The 26,490-nt window shown below is 43.8% G+C and overlaps 1 long non-coding RNA gene across 1 annotated transcript in view; it reads right to left on the bottom strand.

Annotated features, from left to right (window-relative positions):
- Positions 1-3,787: 3,787 nt before the first annotated feature.
- The window catches only part of LOC137212312 (uncharacterized), a 120,475-nt gene continuing 97,772 nt past the window's right edge, over positions 3,788-26,490 (bottom strand). Inside the window, exon 4 of the long non-coding RNA XR_010937444.1 lies at positions 3,788-3,872. This is a non-coding gene — a long non-coding RNA (uncharacterized lncRNA). The remainder of the gene's footprint in view (positions 3,873-26,490) is intronic.

The raw sequence follows: 26,490 nt of genomic DNA, 5'->3' as shown, positions 1-26,490 counted from the left end.
CAAGGACACTGTAATTCACAAACCTGCAGAGTTATAAATGACAGCTATCGTCCAAAAATATACTGAAGTAAGGCTGCCAAGAGGACTTGAAAGCGGGGCAGAATTGCACAAAACCAATTTCAGGAGGTAGACTGGAATTGCATTGAAAGCATAGGAAAAGAGGGAGAACGTCCACAATGATGCACTTGGCCAGAAAGGGCATATGCGTTTTTTCCTGAATATATTCAGGAAAAAACGCATACGCCCGTTTTGGCCAACCAAGCAAGCTTGCAAAGGAAATCTGCACTACAATGAAGTCTCACTTCCCCTCGGTCAAAAGGGCCATCTGAAAAAAGTGTAAAATCCAGAAAGGCAGGACAGGCCATGGAGAACTGGGAGCCTTGTTATGCTGATGGGCGAGATGTAAATTGCCAACAGCCACTCGGGAGAAGTGTATGGTGTTTCCTGAAACATCTAAAAAACAAAGCAACAGAGCCAGGGCATTTCCACTTATGGTCATATAGCTTAGGGAAATTAAAATCAAAAAGACACAGCCACCCCAAAGTTTGGGACGGCTCTGTTTACAAGAACCTCGTTTACGGTACAAGTTCAATATCGCAAAGAGCGAAAAATGGATAAAGAAGTTGTGGTACTTACGTACAATGCAATATCACTCAGCAATGAAATCTATGTCATCAGGCCCGTAGCAGCATAATGAGTGAATTCAGGTATGATGATTCTAACTGAAATAAGTCACACAGAAAAAGAAACATCATAAGATATCACTAATACACGGAATGTAAACTTGGCTACACAGGAACTGAATTACAAAACAGAACAGGGTCTCAAATTTAGAAAACCAACTTATGCTTGCTTAAGGGGAAAGGTGAGTTGGGGTGCTGCATAAAACCAGAGATTGAAATGAGCACAGATAAAGTTCCTTAAGCCAAATATGGAATAGACAAGAGCTACTCCTTGCTCAACGAAATGGACTCAACACCCCATATTAAACGCCTAAGAATGTAACTGACTAGTAAGTATCTTAAAACCTATGGATTGCTATGTCTCCAAAAGAGAATCAAGCGTGTGTACAGGGTCATAAATGCAGCAGTGATAGGATTGGAGAGGTTCGGTGAGCAAATGAAGACCCTTTGAAGTCATATTGCATGGTACCCATTCCACGGGTCTCAACTCTCCAGGTTTCAGGGATTCTTCCTTCAGCTAAAACATGCATGTGGAACCCAGAGTATGATCCACCGTGTGATCGGGAGACGTGTTCAAATATGTCTCAGTTTTCGTCCCCTGGTACTCGGGTGCAACATTTCAGACGCTTTACTAACACTCTCCCGACTTGGAGAGTCAGTGCATTTAACCTCCTGTTTGGCCCAGTTTGCAATTTCTGTGGAAGATGAACAGGAATAGGGAGAACCAATGAGAGACTAGCTGGAGGTGTCTGGATGGGCAAATTTAACTCTCATTTCCCACCAGGAAGAGGAATTAACCAAAGGCTCAGCGTGCCGTGCCGGAACCAGATTAGGGCCTGAAGCAATCCTGCGGTGTTGCGGCCAGCTCACAAGAAAGCGAGTTGAAGAAAGGAGCTCACGGACACTCTAATTCACAAAACTGCAGAGTTATAAATGACAGCATTCATCCAAAAATATACTGAAGTAAGGCTGCCAAGAGGACTTGAAAGCGGGGCAGAATTGCAGGAAACCGATTTCAGGAGGTAGACTGGAATTGCATTGAAAGCATAGGAAAAGAGGCAGAACGTCCACAATGATGCACTTGGCCAAAAAGGGCATATGCGTTTTTTCCTGGGAAAAAACGCATACGCCCTTTTTGGCCAACCAAGCAAGCTTGCAAAGGAAATCTGCACTACAATGAAGTCTCACTTCCCCCCGGTCAAAAGGGCCATCTGAAAAAAGTGTAAAATCCAGAAAGGCAGGACAGGCCATGGAGAACTGGGAGCCTTGTTATGCTGATGGGCGGGATGTAAATTGCCAACAGCCACTGGGGAGAAGTGTATGGTGTTTCCCGAAACATCTAAAACACAAAGCAACAGAGCCTAGGGCAAATCCACTTATGGTCCTATAGCTTAGGGAAATTAAAATCAAAAAGACACAGCCACCCCAAAGTTTGGGACGGCTCTGTTTACAAGAACCTCGTTTACGGTACAAGTTCAATATCGCAAAGAGCGAAAAATGGATAAAGAAGTTGTGGTACTTACGTACAATGCAATATCACTCAGCAATGAAATCTATGTCATCAGGCCCGTAGCAGCATAATGAGTGGATTCAGGTATGATGATTCTAACTGAAATAAGTCACACAGAAAAAGAAACATCATAAGATATCACTAATACACGGAATGTAAACTTGGCTACCCAGGAACTGAATTACAAAACAGAACAGGGTCTCAAATTTAGAAAACCAACTTATGCTTGCTTAAGGGGAAAGGTGAGTTGGGGTGCTGCATAAAACCAGAGATTGAAATGAGCACAGATAAAGTTCCTTAAGCCAAATATGGAATAGACAAGAGCTACTCCTTGCTCAACGAAAAGGACTCAACACCCCATATTAAACGCGTAAGAATGTACCTGACTAGTAAGTATCTGAAAACCTATGGATTGCTATGTCTCCAAAAGAGAATCAAGCGTGTGTACAGGATCATAAATGAAGCAGTGATAGGATTGGAGAGGTTCGGTGAGCAAATGAAGACCCTTTGAAGTCATATTGCATGGTACCCATTCCACGGGTCTCAACTCTCCAGGTTTCAGGGATTCTTCCTTCAGCTAAAACATGCATGTGGAACCCAGAGTATGATCCACCGTGTGATCGGGAGACGTGTTCAAATATGTCCCAGTTTTCGTCCCCTGGTACTCGGGTGCAACATTTCAGACGCTTTACTAACACTCTCCCGACTTGGAGAGTCAGTGCCTTTAACCTCCTGTTTGGCCCAGTTTGCAATTTCTGCGGAAGATGAACAGGAATAGGGAGAACCAATGAGAGACTAGCTGGAGGTGTCTGGACGGGCAAATTTAACTCTCATTTCCCACCAGGAAGAGAAATTAACCAAAGGCTCAGCGTGCCGTGCCGGAACCAGATTACGGCCTGAAGAAATCTTGCTGTGTTGCGGCCAGCTCACAAGAAAGAGAGTTGAAGAAAGGAGCTCAAGGGCACTGTAATTCACAAACCTGCAGAGTTATAAATGACAGCTATCGTCCAAAAGTCTACTGAAGTAAGGCAGCCAAGAGGACTTGAAAGCGGGGCAGAATTGCAGTAAACCGATTTCAGGAGGTAGACTGGAATTGCATTGAAAGCATAGGAAAAGAGGCAGAACGTCCACAATGATGCACTTGGCCAAAAAGGGCGTATGCGTTTTTTCCTGAATATATTCAGGAAAAAACGCATACGCCCGTTTTGGCCAACCAAGCAAGCTTGCAAAGGAAATCTGCACTACAATGAAGTCTCACTTCCCCCCGGTCAAAAGGGCCATCTGAAAAAAGTGTAAAATCCAGAAAGGCAGGACAGGCCATGGAGAACTGGGAGCCTTGTTATGCTGATGGGCGGGATGTAAATTGCCAACAGCCACTGGGGAGAAGTGTATGGTGTTTCCCGAAACATCAAAATCAAAAAGCAACAGAGCCTAGGTCACATCCACTTATGGTCCTATAGCTTTGGGAAATTAAAATCAAAAAGACACAGCCACCCCAAAGTTTGGGACGGCTCTGTTTACAAGAACCTCGTTTACGGTACAAGTTCAATATCGCAAAGAGCGAAAAATGGATAAAGAAGTTGTGGTACTTACGTACAAAGCAATATCACTCAGCAATGAAATCTATGTCATCAGGCCCGTAGCAGCATAATGAGTGGATTCAGGTATGATGATTCTCACTGAAATAAGTCACACAGAAAAAGAAACATCATAAGATATCACTAATACACGGAATGTAAACTTGGCTACACAGGAACTGAATTACAAAACAGCACAGGGTCTCAAATTTAGAAAACCAACTTATGCTTGCTTAAGGGGAAAGGTGAGTTGGGGTGCTGCATAAAACCAGAGATTGAAATGAGCACAGATAAAGTTCCTTAAGCCAAATATGGAATAGACAAGAGCTACTCCTTGCTCAACGAAATGGACTCAACACCCCATATTAAACGCCTAAGAATGTACCTGACTAGTAAGTATCTTAAAACCTATGGATTGCTATGTCTCCAAAAGAGAATCAGCGTGTGTACAGGGGCATAAACGCAGCAGTGATAGGATTGGAGAGGTTCGGTGAGCAAATGAAGACCTTTTGAAGTGATATTGCATGGTACCCATTCCACGGTTCTCAACTCTCCAGGTTTCAGGGATTCTTCCTTCAGCTAAAACATGCATGTGGAACCCAGAGTATGATCCACCGTGTGATCGGGAGACGTGTTCAAATATATCTCAGTTTTCGTCCCCTGGTACTCGGGTGCAACATTCCAGACGCTTTACTAACACTCTCCCGACTTGGAGAGTCAGTGCCTTTAACCTCCTGTTTGGCCCAGTTTGCAATTTCTGCGGAAGATGAACAGGAATAGAGAGAACCAATGAGAGACTAGCTGGAGGGGTCTGGACGGGCAAATTTAACTCTCATTTCCCACCAGAAAGAGAAATTAACCAAAGGCTCAGCGTGCCGTTCCAGAACCAGAGTAGGGCCTGAAGAAATCATGCGTTGTTACGGCCAGCTCACAAGAAAGCGAGTTGAAGAAAGGAGCTCAAGGACACTGTAATTCACAAACCTGCAGAGTTATAAATGACAGCTATCGTCCAAAAATATACTGAAGTAAGGCTGCCAAGAGGACTTGAAAGCGGGGCAGAATTGCACAAAACCAATTTCAGGAGGTAGACTGGAATTGCATTGAAAGCATAGGAAAAGAGGCAGAACGTCCACAATGATGCACTTGGCCAAAATGGGCGTATGCGTTTTTTCCTGAATATATTCAGGAAAAAACGCATACGCCCGTTTTGGCCAACCAAGCAAGCTTGCAAAGGAAATCTGCACTACAATGAAGTCTCACTTCCCCTCGGTCAAAAGGGCCATCTGAAAAAAGTGTAAAATCCAGAAAGGCAGGACAGGCCATGGAGAACTGGGAGCCTTGTTATGCTGATGGGCGAGATGTAAATTGCCAACAGCCACTCGGGAGAAGTGTATGGTGTTTCCTGAAACATCTAAAAAACAAAGCAACAGAGCCAGGGCATTTCCACTTATGGTCATATAGCTTAGGGAAATTAAAATCAAAAAGACACAGCCACCCCAAAGTTTGGGACGGCTCTGTTTACAAGAACCTCGTTTACGGTACAAGTTCAATATCGCAAAGAGCGAAAAATGGATAAAGAAGTTGTGGTACTTACGTACAATGCAATATCACTCAGCAATGAAATCTATGTCATCAGGCCCTTAGCAGCACAATGAGTGGATTCAGGTATGATGATTCTAACTGAAATAAGTCACACAGAAAAAGAAACATCATAAGATATCAGTAATACACGGAATGTAAACTTGGCTACACAGGAACTGAATTACAGAACAGAACAGGGTCTCAAATTTAGAAAAGCAACTTATGCTTGCTTAAGGGGAAAGGTGAGTTGGGGTGCTGCATAAAACCAGAGATTGAAATGAGCACAGATAAAGTTCCTTAAGCCAAATATGGAATAGACAAGAGCTACTCCTTGCTCAACGAAATGGACTCAACACCCCATATTAAACGCCTAAGAATGTACCTGACTAGTAAGTATCTTTAAACCTATGGATTGCTATGTCTCCGAAAGAGAATCAAGCATGTGTACAGGGGCATAAACGCAGCAGTGATAGGATTGGAGAGGTTCGGTGAGCAAATGAAGACCCCTTGAAGTCATATTGCATGGTACCCATTCCACGGGTCTCAACTCTCCAGGTTTCAGGGATTCTTCCTTCAGCTAAAACATGCATGTGGAACCTAGAGTATGATCAACCATGTGATCGGGAGACGTGTTCAAATATGTATCAGTTTTCGTACCCTGGTACTCGGGTGCAACATTCCAGACGCTTTACTAACACTCTCCCGACTTGGAGAGTCAGTCCCTTTAACCTCCTGTTTGGCCCAGTTTGCAATTTCTGCGGAAGATGAACAGGAATAGCGAGAACCAATGAGAGACTAGCTGGAGGTGTCTGGACGGGCAAATTTAACTCTCATTTCCCACCAGGAAGAGGAATTAACCAAAGGCTCACTGTGCCGTGGCGGAACCGGATTAGGGCCTGAAGCCATCCTGCGGTGTTTGGCCAGGTCACAAGAAAACGAATTGAAGAAAGGAGCTCAGGGGCACTGTAATTCACAAACCTGCAGAGTTATAAATGACAGCTATCGTCCAAAAATATACTGAAGTAAGGCTGCCAAGAGGACTTGAAAGCGGGGCAGAATTGCAGGAAACCGATTTCAGGAGGTAGACTGGAATTGCATTGAAAGCATAGGAAAAGAGGCAGAACGTCCACAATGATGCACTTGGCCAAAAAGGGCGTATGCGTTTTTTCCTGAATATATTCAGGAAGAAAACGCATACGCGCTTTTTGGCCAACCAAGCAAACTTGCAAAGGAAATCTGCACTACAATGAAGTCTCACTTCCTCCCGGTAAAAGGGCCATCTGAAAAACGTGTAAAATCCAGAAAGGCAGGACAGGCCATGGAGAACTGGGAGCCTTGTTATACTGATGGGCGGGATGTATATTGCCAACAGACACTCGGGAGAAGTGTATGGTGTTTCCTGAAACATCTAAAAAACAAAGCAACAGAGCCTAGGGCACTTCCACTTATGGTCCTATAGCTTAGGGAAATTAAAATCAAAAAGACACAGCCACCCCAAAGTTTGGGACGCCTCTGTTTACAAGAACCTCGTTTACAGTACAAGTTCAACATCGCAGAAAGTGAAAAATGCATAAAGAAGTTGTGGTATTTACTTACAAAGCAATATCACTCAGCAATGAAATCTATGTCATCAGGCCCTTAGCAGCACAATGAGTGGATTCAGGTATGATGATTCTAACTGAAATAAGTCACACAGAAAAAGAAACATCATAAGATATCAGTAATACACGGAATGTAAAATTGGCTACACAGGAACTGAATTCCAAAACAGAACAGGGTCTCAAATTTAGAAAAGCAACTTATGCTTGCTTAAGGGGAAAGGTGAGTTGGGGTGCTGCATAAAACCAGACATTGAAATGAGCACAGATAAAGTTCTTAAGCCAAATATGGAATGGACAAGAGCTACTCCTTGCTCAACGAAATGGACTCAACACCGCATATTAAACGCCTAAGAATGTACCTGACTAGTAAGTATTTTAAACCTATGGATTGCTATGTCTCCAAAAGAGAATCAAGCATGTGTACAGGGGCATAAACGCAGCAATGATAGGATTGGAGAGGTTCGGTGAGCAAATGAAGACCCTTTGAAGTCATATTGCATGGTACCCATTCCATGGGTTTCAAGTACCCAGGTTTAAGGTATTCTTCCTTCAGCTAAAACATGCATGTGGAACCTAGAGTATGATCAACCATGTGATCGGGAGACGTGTTCAAATATGTCTCAGTTTTCGTACCCTGGTACTCGGGTTCAACATTCCAGACGCTTTACTAAAACTCTCCCGACTTGGAGAGTCAGCGCCTTTAACCTCCTGTTTGGCCCAGTTTGCAATTTCTGCGGAAGATGAACAGGAATAGGGAGAACCAATGAGAGACGAGCTGGAGGTGTCTGAACGGGCAAATTTAACTCTCATTTCCCACCAGGAAGAGGAATTAACCAAAGGATCAGCGTGCCGTGCCGGACCCAGATTAGGGCCTGAAGACATCCTGTGGTGTTTCGGCCAGCTCACAAGAAAGCGAGTTGAAGAAAGGAGCTCAGGGGCACTGTAATTCACAAACCTGCAGAGTTATAAATGACAGCTATCGTCCAAAAATATACTGAAGTAAGGCTGCCAAGAGGACTTGAAAGCGGGGCAGAATTGCAGGAAACCGATTTCAGGAGGTAGACTGGAATTGCATTGAAAGCATAGGAAAAGAGGCAGAACGTCCACAATGATGCACTTGGCCAAAAAGGGCGTATGCGTTTTTTCCTGAATATATTCAGGAAAAAACGCATACGCCCTTTTTGGCCAACCAAGCAAGCTTGCAAAGGAAATCTGCACTACAATGAAGACTCACTTCCCCCCGGTCAAAAGGGCCATCTGAAAAAAGTGTAAAATCCAGAAAGGCAGGACAGGCCATGGAGAACTGGGAGCCTTGTTATGCTGATGGGCGGGATGTAAATTGCCAACAGCCACTTGGGAGAAGTGTATGTTGTTTCCTGAAACATCTAAAAACCAAAGCAACAGAGCCTAGGGCACTTCCACTTATGGTCCTATAGCTTAGGGAAATTAAAATCAAAGAGACACAGCCACCCTAAAGTTTGGGACGGCTCTGTTTACAAGAACCTCGTTTACGGTACAAGTTCAATATCGCAGAAAGTGAAAAATGGATAAAGAAGTTGTGGTACTTACGTACAATGCAGTATCACTCAGCAATGAAATCTATGTCATCAGGCCCGTAGCAGCATAATGAGTGGATTCAGATACGATGATTCTAACTGAAATAAGTCACACAGAAAAAGAAACATCATAAGATATCACTAATACACGGAATGTAAACTTGGCTACACAGGAACTGAATTACAAAACAGAACACGGTCTCAAATTTAGAAAAGCAACTTATGCTTGCTTAAGGGGAAAGGGGAGTTGGGGTGCTGCATAAAACCAGAGATTGAAATGAGCACAGATAAAGTTCCTTAAGCCAAATATGGAATAGACAAGAGCTACTCCTTGCTCAATGAAATGGACTCAACACCCCATATTAAACGCCTAAGAATGTACCTGACTGGTAAGTATCTTAAAACCTATGGATTGCTCTGTCTCCAAAAGAGAATCAAGCGTGTGTACAGGGGCATAAACGCAGCAGTGATAGGATTGGAGAGGTTCGGTGAGCAAATGAAGACCCTTTGAAGTCATATTGCATGGTACCCATTCATGGGTTTGAAGTACCCAGGTTTAAGGTATTCTTCCTTCAGCTAAAACATGCATGTGGAACCTAGAGTATGATCAACCATGTGATCGGGAGACGTGTTCAAATATGTCTCAGTTTTCGTACCCTGGTACTCGGGTGCAACATTCCAGACGCTTTACTATAACTCTCCCGACTTGGACAGTCAGCGCCTTTAACCTCCTGTTTGGCCCAGTTTGCAATTTCTGCGGAAGATGAACAGGAATAGGGAGAACCAATGAGAGACGAGCTGGAGGTGTCTGAACGGGCAAATTTAACTCTCATTTCCCACCAGGAAGAGGAATTAACCAAAGGTTCAGCGTGCCGTGCCGGAACCAGATTAGGGCCTGAAGACATCCTGCGGTGTTGTGGTCAGCTCACAAGAAAGCGAGTTGAAGAAAGGAGCTCAGGGGCACTGTAATTCACAAACCTGCAGAGTTATAAATGACAGCTATCGTCCAAAAATATACTGAAGTAAGGCTGCCAAGAGGACTTGAAAGCGGGGCAGAATTGCAGGAAACCGATTTCAGGAGGTAGACTGGAATTGCATTGAAAGCATAGGAAAAGAGGCAGAACGTCCACAATGATGCACTTGGCCAAAAAGGGCGTATGCGTTTTTTCCTGAATATATTCAGGAAAAAACGCATACGCCCTTTTTGGCCAACCAAGCAATCTTGCAAAGGAAATCTGCACTACAATGAAGACTCACTTCCCCCCGGTCAAAAGGGCCATCTGAAAAAAGTGTAAAATCCAGAAAGGCAGGACAGGCCATGGAGAACTGGGAGCCTTGTTATGCTGATGGGCGGGATGTAAATTGCCAACAGACACTCGGGAGAAGTGTATGGTGTTTCCTGAAACATCTAAAAACCAAAGCAACAGAGCCTAGGGCACTTCCACTTATGGTCCTATAGCTTAGGGAAATTAAAATCAAAGAGACACAGCCACCCCAAAGTTTGGGACGGCTCTGTTTACAAGAACCTCGTTTACGGTACAAGTTCAATACCGCAGAAAGTGAAAAATGGATAAAGAAGTTGTGGTACTTACGTAGAATGCAGTATCACTCAGCAATGAAATCTATGTCATCAGGCCCGTAGCAGCATAATGACTGGATTCAGATACGATGATTCTAACTGAAATAAGTCACACAGAAAAAGAAACATCATAAGATATCAGTAATACACGGAATGTAAACTTGGCTACAAAGGAACTGAATTACAGAACAGAACAGGGTCTCAAATTTAGAAAACCAACTTATGCTTGCTTAAGGGGAAAGGTGAGTTGGGGTGCTGCATAAAACCAGAGATCGAAATGAGCACAGATAAAGTTCCTTAAGCCAAATATGGAATAGACAAGAGCTACTCCTTGCTCAACGAAATGGACTCAACACCGCATCTTAAACGCCTAAGAATGTACCTGACTAGTAAGTATCTTAAAACCTATGGATTGCTATGTCTCCGAAAGAGAATCAAGCATGTGTACAGGGGCATAAACGCAGCAGTGATAGGATTGGAGAGGTTCGGTGAGCAAATGAAGACCCTTTGAAGTCATATTGCATGGTACCCATTCCACGGGTCTCAACTACCCAGGTTTAAGGTATTCTTCCTTCAGCTAAAACATGCATGTGGAACCCAGAGTATGATCAACCATGTGACCGGGAGACGTGTTCAAATATGTCTCAGTTTTCCTCCCCTGGTACTCGGGTGCAACATTCCAGACGCTTTACTAACACTCTCCCCACTTGGAGAGTCAGCGCCTTTAACCTCCTGTTTGGCCCAGTTTGCAATTTCTGCGGAAGATGAACAGGAATAGCGAGAACCAATGAGAGACTAGCTGCAGGTGTCTGGACGGGCAAATTTAACTCTCATTTCCCACCAGGAAGAGGAATTAACCAAAGGCTCAGCGTGCCGTGCCAGAACCAGATTATGACCTGAAGCCATCCTGTGGTGTTGCGGCCAGGTCACAAGAAAGCGAGTTGAAGAAAGGAGCTCAGGGGCACTGTAATTCACAAACCTGCAGAGTTATAAATGACAGCTATCGTCCAAAAATATACTGAAGTAAGGCTGCCAAGAGGACTTGAAAGTGGGGCAGAATTGCAGGAAACCGATTTCAGGAGGTAGACTGGAATTGCATTGAAAGCATAGGAAAAGAGGCAGAACGTCCACAATGATGCACTTGGCCAAAAAGGGCGTATGCGTTTTTTCCTGAATATATTCAGGAAAAAACGCATACGCCCTTTTTGGCCAACCAAGCAAGCTTGCAAAGGAAATCTGCACTACAATGAAGTCTCACTTCCCCCCGGTCAAAAGGGCCATCTGAAAAAAGTGTAAAATCCAGAAAGGCAGGACAGGCCATGGAGAACTGGGAGCCTTGTTATGCTGATGGGCGGGATGTAAATTGCCAACAGACACTCGGGAGAAGTGTATGGTGTTTCCTGAAACATCTAAAAAACAAAGCAACAGAGCCTAGGGCACTTCCACTTATGGTCCTATAGCTTAGGGAAATTAAAATCAAAAAGACACAGCCACCCCAAAGTTTGGGACGCCTCTGTTTACAAGAACCTCGTTTACCATACAAGTTCAATATCACAGAAAGTGAAAAATGGATAAAGAACTTGTGGTACTTACGTACAATGCAGTATCACTCAGCAATGAAATTTATGTCATCAGGCCCGTAGCAGCATAATGAGTGGATTCAGGTACGATGATTCTAACTGAAATAAGTCACACAGAAAAAGAAACCTCATAAGATATCACTAATACACGGAATGTAAACTTGGCTACACAGGACCTGAATTCCAAAACAGAACAGGGTCTCAAATTTAGAAAACCAACTTATGCTTGCTTAAGGGGAAAGGTGAGTTGGGGTGCTGCATAAAACCAGACATTGAAATGAGCACAGATAAAGTTCCTTAAGCCAAATATGGAATAGACAAGAGCTACTCCTTGCTCAACGAAATGGACTCAACACCGCATCTTAAACGCCTAAGAATGTACCTGACTAGTAAGTATCTTAAAACCTATGGATTGCTATGTCTCCTTAAGAGAATCAAGCATGTGTACAGGGGCATAAACGCAGCAGTGATAGGATTGGAGAGGTTCGGTGAGCAAATGGAGACCCTTTGAAGTCATATTGCATGGTACCCATTCCACGGGTTTCAACTACCCAGGTTTAAGGTATTCTTCCTTCAGCTAAAACATGCATGTGGAACCTAGAGTATGATCAACCATGTGATCGGGAGACGTGTTCAAATATGTATCAGTTTTCGTACCCTGGTACTCGGGTGCAACATTCCAGACGCTTTACTAACACGCTCCCCACTTGGAGAGTCAGTCCCTTTAACCTCCTGTTTGGCCCAGTTTGCAATTTCTGCGGAAGATGAACAGGAATAGGGAGAACCAATGAGAGACTAGCTGGAGGTGTCTGGACGGGCAAATTTAACTCTCATTTCCCACCAGGAAGAGGAATTAACCAAAGGCTCAGCGTGCCGTGCCGGAACCAGATTAGGGCCTGAAGCCATCCTGCGGTGTTGCGGCCAGGTCACAAGAAAGCGAGTTGAAGAAAGGAGCTCAGGGGCACTGTAATTCACAAACCTGCAGAGTTATAAATGACAGCTATCGTCCAAAAATATACTGAAGTAAGGCTGCCAAGAGGACTTGAAAGTGGGGCAGAATTGCAGGAAACCGATTTCAGGAGGTAGACTGGAATTGCATTGAAAGCATAGGAAAAGAGGCAGAACGTCCACAATGATGCACTTGGCCAAAAAGGGCGTATGCGTTTTTTCCTGAATATATTCAGGAAAAAACGCATACGCCCTTTTTGGCCAACCAAGCAAGCTTGCAAAGGAAATCTGCACTACAATGAAGTCTCACTTCCCCCCGGTCAAAAGGGCCATCTGAAAAAAGTGTAAAATCCAGAAAGGCAGGACAGGCCATGGAGAACTGGGAGCCTTGTTATGCTGATGGGCGGGATGTAAATTGCCAACAGACACTCGGGAGAAGTGTATGGTGTTTCCTGAAACATCTAAAAAACAAAGCAACAGAGCCTAGGGCACTTCCACTTATGGTCCTATAGCTTAGGGAAATTAAAATCAAAAAGACACAGCCACCCCAAAGTTTGGGACGGCTCTGTTTACAAGAACCTCGTTTACGGTACAAGTTCAATATCGCAGAAAGTGAAAAATGGATAAAGAACTTGTGGTACTTACGTACAATGCAGTATCACTCAGCAATGAAATCTATGTCATCAGGCCCGTAGCAGCATAATGAGTGGATTCAGGTACGATGATTCTAACTGAAATAAGTCACACAGAAAAAGAAACATCATAAGATATCACTAATACACGGAATGTAAACTTGGCTACACAGGAACTGAATTCCAAAACAGAACAGGGTCTCAAATTTAGAAAAGCAACTTATGCTTGCTTAAGGGGAAAGGTGAGTTGGGGTGCTGCATAAAACCAGACATTGAAATGAGCACAGATAAAGTTCCTTAAGCCAAATATGGAATAGACAAGAGCTACTCCTTGCTCAACGAAATGGACTCAACACCGCATATTAAACGCCTAAGAATGAACCTGACTAGTAAGTATTTTAAACCTATGGATTGCTATGTCTCCAAAAGAGAATCAAGCATGTGTACAGGGGCATAAACGCAGCAGTGATAGGATTGGAGAGGTTCGGTGAGCAAATGAAGACCCTTTGAAGTCATATTGCATGGTACCCATTCCATGGGTTTCAAGTACCCAGGTTTAAGGTATTCTTCCTTCAGCTAAAACATGCATGTGGAACCTAGAGTATGATCAACCATGTGATCGGGAGACGTGTTCAAATATGTCTCAGTTTTCGTACCCTGGTACTCGGGTTCAACATTCCAGACGCTTTACTAAAACTCTCCCGACTTGGAGAGTCAGCGCCTTTAACCTCCTGTTTGGCCCAGTTTGCAATTTCTGCGGAAGATGAACAGGAATAGGGAGAACCAATGAGAGACGAGCTGGAGGTGTCTGAACGGGCAAATTTAACTCTCATTTCCCACCAGGAAGAGGAATTAACCAAAGGTTCAGCGTGCCGTGCCGGACCCAGATTAGGGCCTGAAGACATCCTGTGGTGTTTCGGCCAGCTCACAAGAAAGCGAGTTGAAGAAAGGAGCTCAGGGGCACTGTAATTCACAAACCTGCAGAGTTATAAATGACAGCTATCGTCCAAAAATATACTGAAGTAAGGCTGCCAAGAGGACTTGAAAGCGGGGCAGAATTGCAGGAAACCGATTTCAGGAGGTAGACTGGAATTGCATTGAAAGCATAGGAAAAGAGGCAGAACGTCCACAATGATGCACTTGGCCAAAAAGGGCGTATGCGTTTTTTCCTGAATATATTCAGGAAAAAACGCATACGCCCTTTTTGGCCAACCAAGCAATCTTGCAAAGGAAATCTGCACTACAATGAAGACTCACTTCTCCCCGGTCAAAAGGGCCATCTGAAAAAAGTGTAAAATCCAGAAAGGCAGGACAGGCCATGGAGAACTGGGAGCCTTGTTATGCTGATGGGCGGGATGTAAATTGCCAACAGCCACTTGGGAGAAGTGTATGTTGTTTCCTGAAACATCTAAAAACCAAAGCAACAGAGCCTAGGGCACTTCCACTTATGGTCCTATAGCTTAGGGAAATTAAAATCAAAGAGACACAGCCACCCTAAAGTTTGGGACGGCTCTGTTTACAAGAACCTCGTTTACGGTACAAGTTCAATATCGCAGAAAGTGAAAAATGGATAAAGAAGTTGTGGTACTTACGTACAATGCAGTATCACTCAGCAATGAAATCTATCTCATCAGGCCCGTAGCAGCATAATGAGTGGATTCAGATACGATGATTCTAACTGAAATAAGTCACACAGAAAAAGAAACATCATAAGATATCACTAATACACGGAATGTAAACTTGGCTACACAGGAACTGAATTACAAAACAGAACACGGTCTCAAATTTAGAAAAGCAACTTATGCTTGCTTAAGGGGAAAGGGGAGTTGGGGTGCTGCATAAAACCAGAGATTGAAATGAGCACAGATAAAGTTCCTTAAGCCAAATATGGAATAGACAAGAGCTACTCCTTGCTCAATGAAATGGACTCAACACCCCATATTAAACGCCTAAGAATGTACCTGACTGGTAAGTATCTTAAAACCTATGGATTGCTCTGTCTCCAAAAGAGAATCAAGCGTGTGTACAGGGGCATAAACGCAGCAGTGATAGGATTGGAGAGGTTCGGTGAGCAAATGAAGACCCTTTGAAGTCATATTGCATGGTACCCATTCATGGGTTTGAAGTACCCAGGTTTAAGGTATTCTTCCTTCAGCTAAAACATGCATGTGGAACCTAGAGTATGATCAACCATGTGATCGGGAGACGTGTTCAAATATGTCTCAGTTTTCGTACCCTGGTACTCGGGTGCAACATTCCAGACGCTTTACTATAACTCTCCCGACTTGGAGAGTCAGCGCCTTTAACCTCCTGTTTGGCCCAGTTTGCAATTTCTGCGGAAGATGAAGAGGAATAGGGAGAACCAATGAGAGACTAGCTGGAGGTGTCTGAACGGGCAAATTTAACTCTCATTTCCCACCAGGAAGAGGAATTAACCAAAGGTTCAGCGTGCCGTGCCGGAACCAGATTAGGGCCTGAAGACATCCTGCGGTGTTGTGGTCAGCTCACAAGAAAGCGAGTTGAAGAAAGGAGCTCAGGGGCACTGTAATTCACAAACCTGCAGAGTTATAAATGACAGCTATCGTCCAAAAATATACTGAAGTAAGGCTGCCAAGAGGACTTGAAAGCGGGGCAGAATTGCAGGAAACCGATTTCAGGAGGTAGACTGGAATTGCATTGAAAGCATAGGAAAAGAGGCAGAACGTCCACAATGATGCACTTGGCCAAAAAGGGCGTATGCGTTTTTTCCTGAATATATTCAGGAAAAAACGCATACGCCCTTTTTGGCCAACCAAGCAATCTTGCAAAGGAAATCTGCACTACAATGAAGACTCACTTCCCCCCGGTCAAAAGGGCCATCTGAAAAAAGTGTAAAATCCAGAAAGGCAGGACAGGCCATGGAGAACTGGGAGCCTTGTTATGCTGATGGGCGGGATGTAAATTGCCAACAGCCACTTGGGAGAAGTGTATGTTGTTTCCTGAAACATCTAAAAACCAAAGCAACAGAGCCTAGGGCACTTCCACTTATGGTCCTATAGCTTAGGGAAATTAAAATCAAAGAGACACAGCCACCCTAAAGTTTGGGACGGCTCTGTTTACAAGAACCTCGTTTACGGTACAAGTTCAATATCGCAGAAAGTGAAAAATGGATAAAGAAGTTGTGGTACTTACGTACAATGCAGTATCACTCAGCAATGAAATCTATGTCATCAGGCCCGTAGCAGCATAATGAGTGGATTCAGATACGATGATTCTAACTGAAATAAGTCACACAGAAAAAGAAACATCATAAGATATCACTAATACACGGAATGTAAACTTGGCTACACAGGAACTGAATTACAAAACAGAACACGGTCTCAAATTTAGAAAAGCAACTTATGCTTGCTTAAGGGGAAAGGGGAGTTGGGGTGCTGCATAAAACCAGAGATTGAAATGAGCACAGATAAAGTTCCTTAAGCCAAATATGGAATAGACAAGAGCTACTCCTTGCTCAATGAAATGGACTCAACACCCCATATTAAACGCCTAAGAATGTACCTGACTGGTAAGTATCTTAAAACCTATGGATTGCTCTGTCTCCAAAAGAGAATCAAGCGTGTGTACAGGGGCATAAACGCAGCAGTGATAGGATTGGAGAGGTTCGGTGAGCAAATGAAGACCCTTTGAAGTCATATTGCATGGTACCCATTCATGGGTTTGAAGTACCCAGGTTTAAGGTATTCTTCCTTCAGCTAAAACATGCATGTGGAACCTAGAGTATGATCAACCATGTGATCGGGAGACGTGTTCAAATATGTCTCAGTTTTCGTACCCTGGTACTCGGGTGCAACATTCCAGACGCTTTACTATAACTCTCCCGACTTGGAGAGTCAGCGCCTTTAACCTCCTGTTTGGCCCAGTTTGCAATTTCTGCGGAAGATGAACAGGAATAGGGAGAACCAATGAGAGACGAGCTGGAGGTGTCTGAACGGGCAAATTTAACTCTCATTTCCCACCAGGAAGAGGAATTAACCAAAGGTTCAGCGTGCCGTGCCGGAACCAGATTAGGGCCTGAAGACATCCTGCGGTGTTGTGGTCAGCTCACAAGAAAGCGAGTTGAAGAAAGGAGCTCAGGGGCACTGTAATTCACAAACCTGCAGAGTTATAAATGACAGCTATCGTGCAAAAATATACTGAAGTAAGGCTGCCAAGAGGACTTGAAAGCGGGGTAGAATTGCAGGAAACCGATTTCAGGAGGTAGACTGGAATTGCATTGAAAGCATAGGAAAAGAGGCAGAACGTCCACAATGATGCACTTGGCCAAAAAGGGCGTATGCGTTTTTTCCTGAATATATTCAGGAAAAAACACATACGCCCTTTTTGGCCAACCAAGCAATCTTGCAAAGGAAATCTGCACTACAATGAAGACTCACTTCCCCCCGGTCAAAAGGGCCATCTGAAAAAAGTGTAAAATCCAGAAAGGCAGGACAGGCCATGGAGAACTGGGAGCCTTGTTATGCTAATGGGCGGGATGTAAATTGCCAACAGACACTCGGGAGAAGTGTATGGTGTTTCCTAAAACATCTAAAAACCAAAGCAACAGAGCCTAGGGCACTTCCACTTATGGTCCTATAGCTTAGGGAAATTAAAATCAAAGAGATACAGCCACCCCAAAGTTTGGGACGGCTCTGTTTACAAGAACCTCGTTTACGGTACAAGTTCAATACCGCAGAAAGTGAAAAATGGATAAAGAAGTTGTGGTACTTACGTAGAATGCAGTATCACTCAGCAATGAAATCTATGTCATCAGGCCCGTAGCAGCATAATGACTGGATTCAGATACGATGATTCTAACTGAAATAAGTCACACAGAAAAAGAAACATCATAAGATATCAGTAATACACGGAATGTAAACTTGGCTACACAGGAACTGAATTACAGAACAGAACAGGGTCTCAAATTTAGAAAAGCAACTTATGCTTGCTTAAGGGGAAAGGTGAGTTGGGGTGCTGCATAAAACCAGAGATTGAAATGAGCACAGATAAAGTTCCTTAAGCCAAATATGGAATAGACAAGAGCTACTCCTTGCTCAACGAAATGGACTCAACACCCCATATTAAACGCCTAAGAATGTACCTGACTAGTAAGTATCTTAAAACCTATGGATTGCTATGTCTCCGAAAGAGAATCAAGCATGTGTACAGGGGCATAAACGCAGCAGTGATAGGATTGGAGAGGTTCGGTGAGCAAATGAAGACCCTTTGAAGTCATATTGCATGGTACCCATTCCACGGGTCTCAACTCTCCAGGTTTCAGGGATTCTTCCTTCAGCTAAAACATGCATGTGGAACCTAGAGTATGATCAACCATGTGATCGGGAGACGTGTTCAAATATGTATCAGTTTTCGTACCCTGGTACTCGGGTGAAACATTCCAGACGCTTTACTAACACTCTCCCGACTTGGAGAGTCAGTCCCTTTAACCTCCTGTTTGGCCCAGTTTGCAATTTCTGCGGAAGATGAACAGGAATAGCGAGAACCAATGAGAGACTAGCTGGAGGTGTCTGGACGGGCAAATTTAACTCTCATTTCCCACCAGGAAGAGGAATTAACCAAAGGCTCAGCGTGCCGTGCCGGAACCAGATTAGGGCCTGAAGCCATCCTGCGGTGTTGTGGCCAGGTCACAAGAAAGCGAGTTGAAGAAAGGAGCTCAGGGGCACTGTAATTCACAAACCTGCAGAGTTATAAATGACAGCTATCGTCCAAAAATATACTGAAGTAAGGCTGCCAAGAGGACTTGAAAGCGGGGCAGAATTGCAGGAAACCGATTTCAGGAGGTAGACTGGAATTGCATTGAAAGCACAGGAAAAGAGGCAGAACGTCCACCATGATGCACTTGGCCAAAAAGGGCGTATGCGTTTTTTCCTGAATATATTCAGGAAAAAACGCATACGCCCTTTTTGGCCAACCAAGCAAGCTTGCAAAGGAAATCTGCACTACAATGAAGTCTCACTTCCCCCCGGTCAAAAGGGCCATCTGAAAAAAGTGTAAAATCCAGAAAGGCAGGACAGGCCATGGAGAACTGGGAGCCTTGTTATGCTGATGGGCACGATGTAAATTGCCAACAGCCACTCGGGAGAAGTGTATGGTGTTTCAAGATACATCTAAAAAACAAAGCAACAGAGCCTAGGGCACTTCCACTTATGGTCCTATAGCTTTGGGAAATTAAAATCAAAAAGACACAGCCACCCCAAAGTTTGGGACGCCTCTGTTTACAAGAACCTCGTTTACCATACAAGTTCAACATCGCAGAAAGTGAAAAATGGATAAAGAAGTCGTGGTATTTACTTACAAAGCAATATCACTCAGCAATGAAATCTATGTCATCAGGCCCTTAGCAGCACAATGAGTGGATTCAAGTATGATGATTCTAACTGAAATAAGTCACACAGAAAAAGAAACATCATAAGATATCAGTAATACACGGAATGTAAACTTGGCTACAAAGGAACTGAATTACAGAACAGAACAGGGTCTCAAATTTAGAAAACCAACTTATGCTTGCTTAAGGGTAAAGGTGAGTTGGGGTGCTGCATAAAACCAGAGATCGAAATGAGCACAGATAAAGTTCCTTAAGCCAAATATGGAATAGACAAGAGCTACTCCTTGCTCAACGAAATGGACTCAACACCGCATCTTAAACGCCTAAGAATGTACCTGACTAGTAAGTATCTTAAAACCTATGGATTGCTATGTCTCCGAAAGAGAATCAAGCATGTGTACAGGGGCATAAACGCAGCAGTGATAGGATTGGAGAGGTTCGGTGAGCAAATGAAGACCCTTTGAAGTCATATTGCATGGTACCCATTCCACGGGTTTCAACTACCCAGGTTTAAGGTATTCTTCCTTCAGCTAAAACATGCATGTGGAACCTAGAGTATGATCAACCATGTGATCGGGAGACGTGTTCAAATATGTATCAGTTTTCGTACCCTGGTACTCGGGTGCAACATTCCAGACGCTTTACTAACACTCTCCCCACTTGGAGAGTCAGTCCCTTTAACCTCCTGTTTGGCCCAGTTTGCAATTTCTGCGGAAGATGAACAGGAATAGCGAGAACCAATGAGAGACTAGCTGGAGGTGTCTGGACGGGCAAATTTAACTCTCATTTCCCACCAGGAAGAGGAATTAACCAAAGGCTCAGCGTGCCGTGCCGGAACCAGATTAGGGCCTGAAGCCATCCTGCGGTGTTGCGGCCAGGACACAAGAAAGCGAGTTGAAGAAAGGAGCTCAGGGGCACTGTAATTCACAAACCTGCAGAGTTATAAATGACAGCTATCGTCCAAAAATATACTGAAGTAAGGCTGCCAAGAGGACTTGAAAGTGGGGCAGAACTGCAGGAAACCGATTTCAGGAGGTAGACTGGAATTGCATTGAAAGCATAGGAAAAGAGGCAGAACGTCCACAATGATGCACTTGGCCAAAAAGGGCGTATGCGTTTTTTCCTGAATATATTCAGGAAAAAACGCATACGCCCTTTTTGGCCAACCAAGCAAGCTTGCAAAGGAAATCTGCACTACAATGAAGTCTCACTTCCCCCCGGTCAAAAGGGCCATCTGAAAAAAGTGTAAAATCCAGAAAGGCAGGACAGGCCATGGAGAACTGGGAGCCTTGTTATGCTGATGGGCGGGATGTAAATTGCCAACAGACACTCGGGAGAAGTATATGGTGTTTCCTGAAACATCTAAAAAACAAAGCAACAGAGCCTAGGGCACTTCCACTTATGGTCCTATAGCTTAGGGAAATTAAAATCAAAAAGACACAGCCACCCCAAAGTTTGGGACGCCCCTGTTTACAAGAACCTCGTTTACCATACAAGTTCAATATCACAGAAAGTGAAAAATGGATAAAGAACTTGTGGTACTTACGTACAATGCAGTATCACTCAGCAATGAAATCTATGTCATCAGGCCCGTAGCAGCATAATGAGTGGATTCAGGTACGATGATTCTAACTGAAATAAGTCACACAGAAAAAGAAACATCATAAGATATCACTAATACACGGAATGTAAACTTGGCTACACAGGACCTGAATTCCAAAACAGAACAGGGTCTCAAATTTAGAAAACCAACTTATGCTTGCTTAAGGGGAAAGGTGAGTTGGGGTGCTGCATAAAACCAGACATTGAAATGAGCACAGATAAAGTTCCTTAAGCCAAATATGGAATAGACAAGAGCTACTCCTTGCTCAACGAAATGGACTCAACACCGCATATTAAACGCCTAAGAATGTACCTGACTAGTAAGTATTTTAAACCTATGGATTGCTATGTCTCCAAAAGAGAATCAAGCATGTGTACAGGGGCATAAACGCAGCAGTGATAGGATTGGAGAGGTTCGGTGAGCAAATGAAGACCCTTTGAAGTCATATTGCATTGTACCCATTCATGGGTTTCAAGTACCCAGGTTTAAGGTATTCTTCCTTCAGCTAAAACATGCATGTGGAACCTAGAGTATGATCAACCATGTGATCGGGAGACGTGTTCAAATATGCCTCAGTTTTCGTACACTGGTACTCGGGTTCAACATTCCAGACGCTTTACTAAAACTCTCCCGACTTGGAGAGTCAGCGCCTTTAACCTCCTGTTTGGCCCAGTTTGCAATTTCTGCGGAAGATGAAGAGGAATAGGGAGAACCAATGAGAGACGAGCTGGAGGTGTCTGAACGGGCAAATTTAACTCTCATTTCCCACCAGGAAGAGGAATTAACCAAAGGTTCAGCGTGCCGTGCCGGAACCAGATTAGGGCCTGAAGACATCCTGCGGTGTTGTGGTCAGCTCACAAGAAAGCGAGTTGAAGAAAGGAGCTCAGGGGCACTGTAATTCACAAACCTGCAGAGTTATAAATGACAGCTATCGTCCAAAAATATACTGAAGTAAGGCTGCCAAGAGGACTTGAAAGCGGGGCAGAATTGCAGGAAACCGATTTCAGGAGGTAGACTGGAATTGCATTGAAAGCATAGGAAAAGAGGCAGAACGTCCACAATGATGCACTTGGCCAAAAAGGGCGTATGCGTTTTTTCCTGAATATATTCAGGAAAAAACGCATACGCCCTTTTTGGCCAACCAAGCAATCTTGCAAAGGAAATCTGCACTACAATGAAGACTCACTTCCCCCCGGTCAAAAGGGCCATCTGAAAAAAGTGTAAAATCCAGAAAGGCAGGACAGGCCATGGAGAACTGGGAGCCTTGTTATGCTGATGGGCGGGATGTAAATTTCCAACAGCCACTTGGGAGAAGTGTATCTTGTTTCCTGAAACATCTAAAAACCAAAGCAACAGAGCCTAGGGCACTTCCACTTATGGTCCTATAGCTTAGGGAAATTAAAATCAAAGAGACACAGCCACCCCAAAGTTTGGGACGGCTCTGTTTACAAGAACCTCGTTTACGGTACAAGTTCAATACCGCAGAAAGTGAAAAATGGATAAAGAAGTTGTGGTACTTACGTACAATGCAGTATCACTCAGCAATGAAATCTATGTCATCAGGCCCGTAGCAGCATAATGACTGGATTCAGATACGATGATTCTAACTGAAATAAGTCACACAGAAAAAGAAACATCATAAGATATCAGTAATACACGGAATGTAAACTTGGCTACACAGGAACTGAATTACAGAACAGAACAGGGTCTCAAATTTAGAAAAGCAACTTATGCTTGCTTAAGGGGAAAGGTGAGTTGGGGTGCTGCATAAAACCAGAGATTGAAATGAGCACAGATAAAGTTCCTTAAGCCAAATATGGAATAGACAAGAGCTACTCCTTGCTCAACGAAATGGACTCAACACCCCATATTAAACGCCTAAGAATGTACCTGACTAGTAAGTATCTTAAAACCTATGGATTGCTATGTCTCCGAAAGAGAATCAAGCATGTGTACAGGGGCATAAACGCAGCAGTGATAGAATTGGAGAGGTTCGGTGAGCAAATGAAGACCCTTTGAAGTCATATTGCATGGTACCCATTCCACGGGTCTCAACTCTCCAGGTTTCAGGGATTCTTCCTTCAGCTAAAACATGCATGTGGAACCTAGAGTATGATCAACCATGTGATCGGGAGACGTGTTCAAATATGTATCAGTTTTCGTACCCTGGTACTCGGGTGAAACATTCCAGACGCTTTACTAACACTCTCCCCACTTGGAGAGTCAGTCCCTTTAACCTCCTGTTTGGCCCAGTTTGCAATTTCTGCGGAAGATGAACAGGAATAGCGAGAACCAATGAGAGACTAGCTGGAGGTGTCTGGACGGGCAAATTTAACTCTCATTTCCCACCAGGAAGAGGAATTAACCAAAGGCTCAGCGTGCCATGCCGGAACCAGATTAGGGCCTGAAGCCATCCTGCGGTGTTGCGGCCAGGTCACAAGAAAGCGAGTTGAAGAAAGGAGCTCAGGGGCACTGTAATTCACAAACCTGCAGAGTTATAAATGACAGCTATCGTCCAAAAATATACTGAAGTAAGGCTGCCAAGAGGACTTGAAAGCGGGGCAGAATTGCAGGAAACCGATTTCAGGAGGTAGACTGGAATTGCATTGAAAGCACAGGAAAAGAGGCAGAACGTCCACCATGATGCACTTGGCCAAAAAGGGCGTATGCGTTTTTTCCTGAATATATTCAGGAAAAAACGCATACGCCCTTTTTGGCCAACCAAGCAAGCTTGCAAAGGAAATCTGCACTACAATGAAGTCTCACTTCCCCCCGGTCAAAAGGGCCATCTGAAAAAAGTGTAAAATCCAGAAAGGCAGGACAGGCCATGGAGAACTGGGAGCCTTGTTATGCTGATGGGTGGGATGTAAATTGCCAACAGACACTCGGGAGAAGTGTATGGTGTTTCCTGAAACATCTAAAAATCAAAGCAACAGAGCCTAGGGCACTTCCACTTATGGTCCTATAGCTTAGGGAAATTAAAATCAAAAAGACACAGCCACCCCAAAGTTTGGGACGCCTCTGTTTACAAGAACCTCGTTTACAGTACAAGTTCAACATCGCAGAAAGTGAAAAATGGATAAAGAAGTTGTGGTACTTACGTACAATGCAGTATCACTCAGCAATGAAATCTATGTCATCAGGCCCGTAGCAGCATAATGAGTGGATTCAGGTACGATGATTCTAACTGAAATAAGTCACACAGAAAAAGAAACATCATAAGATATCACTAATACACGGAATGTAAACTTGGCTACACAGGACCTGAATTCCAAAACAGAACAGCGTCTCAAATTTAGAAAACCAACTTATGCTTGCTAAAGGGGAAAGGTGAGTTGGGGTGCTGCATAAAACCAGACATTGAAATGAGCACAGATAAAGTTCTTAAGCCAAATATGGAATGGACAAGAGCTACTCCTTGCTCAACGAAATGGACTCAACACCGCATATTAAACGCCTAAGAATGAACCTGACTAGTAAGTATTTTAAACCTATGGATTGCTATGTCTCCAAAAGAGAATCAAGCATGTGTACAGGGGCATAAACGCAGCAGTGATAGGATTGGAGAGGTTCGGTGAGCAAATGAAGACCCTTTGAAGTCATATTGCATGGTACCCATTCCATGGGTTTCAAGTACCCAGGTTTAAGGTATTCTTCCTTCAGCTAAAACATGCATGTGGAACCTAGAGTATGATCAACCATGTGATCGGGAGACGTGTTCAAATATGTCTCAGTTTTCGTACCCTGGTACTCGGGTTCAACATTCCAGACGCTTTACTAAAACTCTCCCGACTTGGAGAGTCAGCGCCTTTAACCTCCTGTTTGGCCCAGTTTGCAATTTCTGCGGAAGATGAACAGGAATAGGGAGAACCAATGAGAGACGAGCTGGAGGTGTCTGAACGGGCAAATTTAACTCTCATTTCCCACCAGGAAGAGGAATTAACCAAAGGTTCAGCGTGCCGTGCCGGACCCAGATTAGGGCCTGAAGACATCCTGTGGTGTTTCGGCCAGCTCACAAGAAAGCGAGTTGAAGAAAGGAGCTCAGGGGCACTGTAATTCACAAACCTGCAGAGTTATAAATGACAGCTATCGTCCAAAAATATACTGAAGTAAGGCTGCCAAGAGGACTTGAAAGCGGGGCAGAATTGCAGGAAACCGATTTCAGGAGGTAGACTGGAATTGCATTGAAAGCATAGGAAAAGAGGCAGAACGTCCACAATGATGCACTTGGCCAAAAAGGGCGTATGCGTTTTTTCCTGAATATATTCAGGAAAAAACGCATACGCCCGTTTTGGCCAACCAAGCAAGCTTGCAAAGGAAATCTGCACTACAATGAAGTCTCACTTCCCCTCGGTCAAAAGGGCCATCTGAAAAAAGTGTAAAATCCAGAAAGGCAGGACAGGCCATGGAGAACTGGGAGCCTTGTTATGCTGATGGGCGGGATGTAAATTGCCAACAGCCACTTGGGAGAAGTGTATGTTGTTTCCTGAAACATCTAAAAACCAAAGCAACAGAGCCTAGGGCACTTCCACTTATGGTCCTATAGCTTAGGGAAATTAAAATCAAAGAGACACAGCCACCCTAAAGTTTGGGACGGCTCTGTTTACAAGAACCTCGTTTACGGTACAAGTTCAATATCGCAGAAAGTGAAAAATGGATAAAGAAGTTGTGGTACTTACGTACAATGCAGTATCACTCAGCAATGAAATCTATGTCATCAGGCCCGTAGCAGCATAATGAGTGGATTCAGATACGATGATTCTAACTGAAATAAGTCACACAGAAAAAGAAACATCATAAGATATCACTAATACACGGAATGTAAACTTGGCTACACAGGAACTGAATTACAAAACAGAACACGGTCTCAAATTTAGAAAAGCAACTTATGCTTGCTTAAGGGGAAAGGGGAGTTGGGGTGCTGCATAAAACCAGAGATTGAAATGAGCACAGATAAAGTTCCTTAAGCCAAATATGGAATAGACAAGAGCTACTCCTTGCTCAATGAAATGGACTCAACACCCCATATTAAACGCCTAAGAATGTACCTGACTGGTAAGTATCTTAAAACCTATGGATTGCTCTGTCTCCAAAAGAGAATCAAGCGTGTGTACAGGGGCATAAACGCAGCAGTGATAGGATTGGAGAGGTTCGGTGAGCAAATGAAGACCCTTTGAAGTCATATTACATGGTACCCATTCATGGGTTTGAAGTACCCAGGTTTAAGGTATTCTTCCTTCAGCTAAAACATGCATGTGGAACCTAGAGTATGATCA

This window comes from Pseudorca crassidens, chromosome 2 (assembly GCF_039906515.1).
Source record: "Pseudorca crassidens isolate mPseCra1 chromosome 2, mPseCra1.hap1, whole genome shotgun sequence".
NCBI lineage: Eukaryota > Metazoa > Chordata > Mammalia > Artiodactyla > Delphinidae > Pseudorca > Pseudorca crassidens.
The sequence above is the reverse complement of the archived record's forward strand: the minus strand, read 5'-3'. Positions and strand labels throughout refer to the sequence as shown.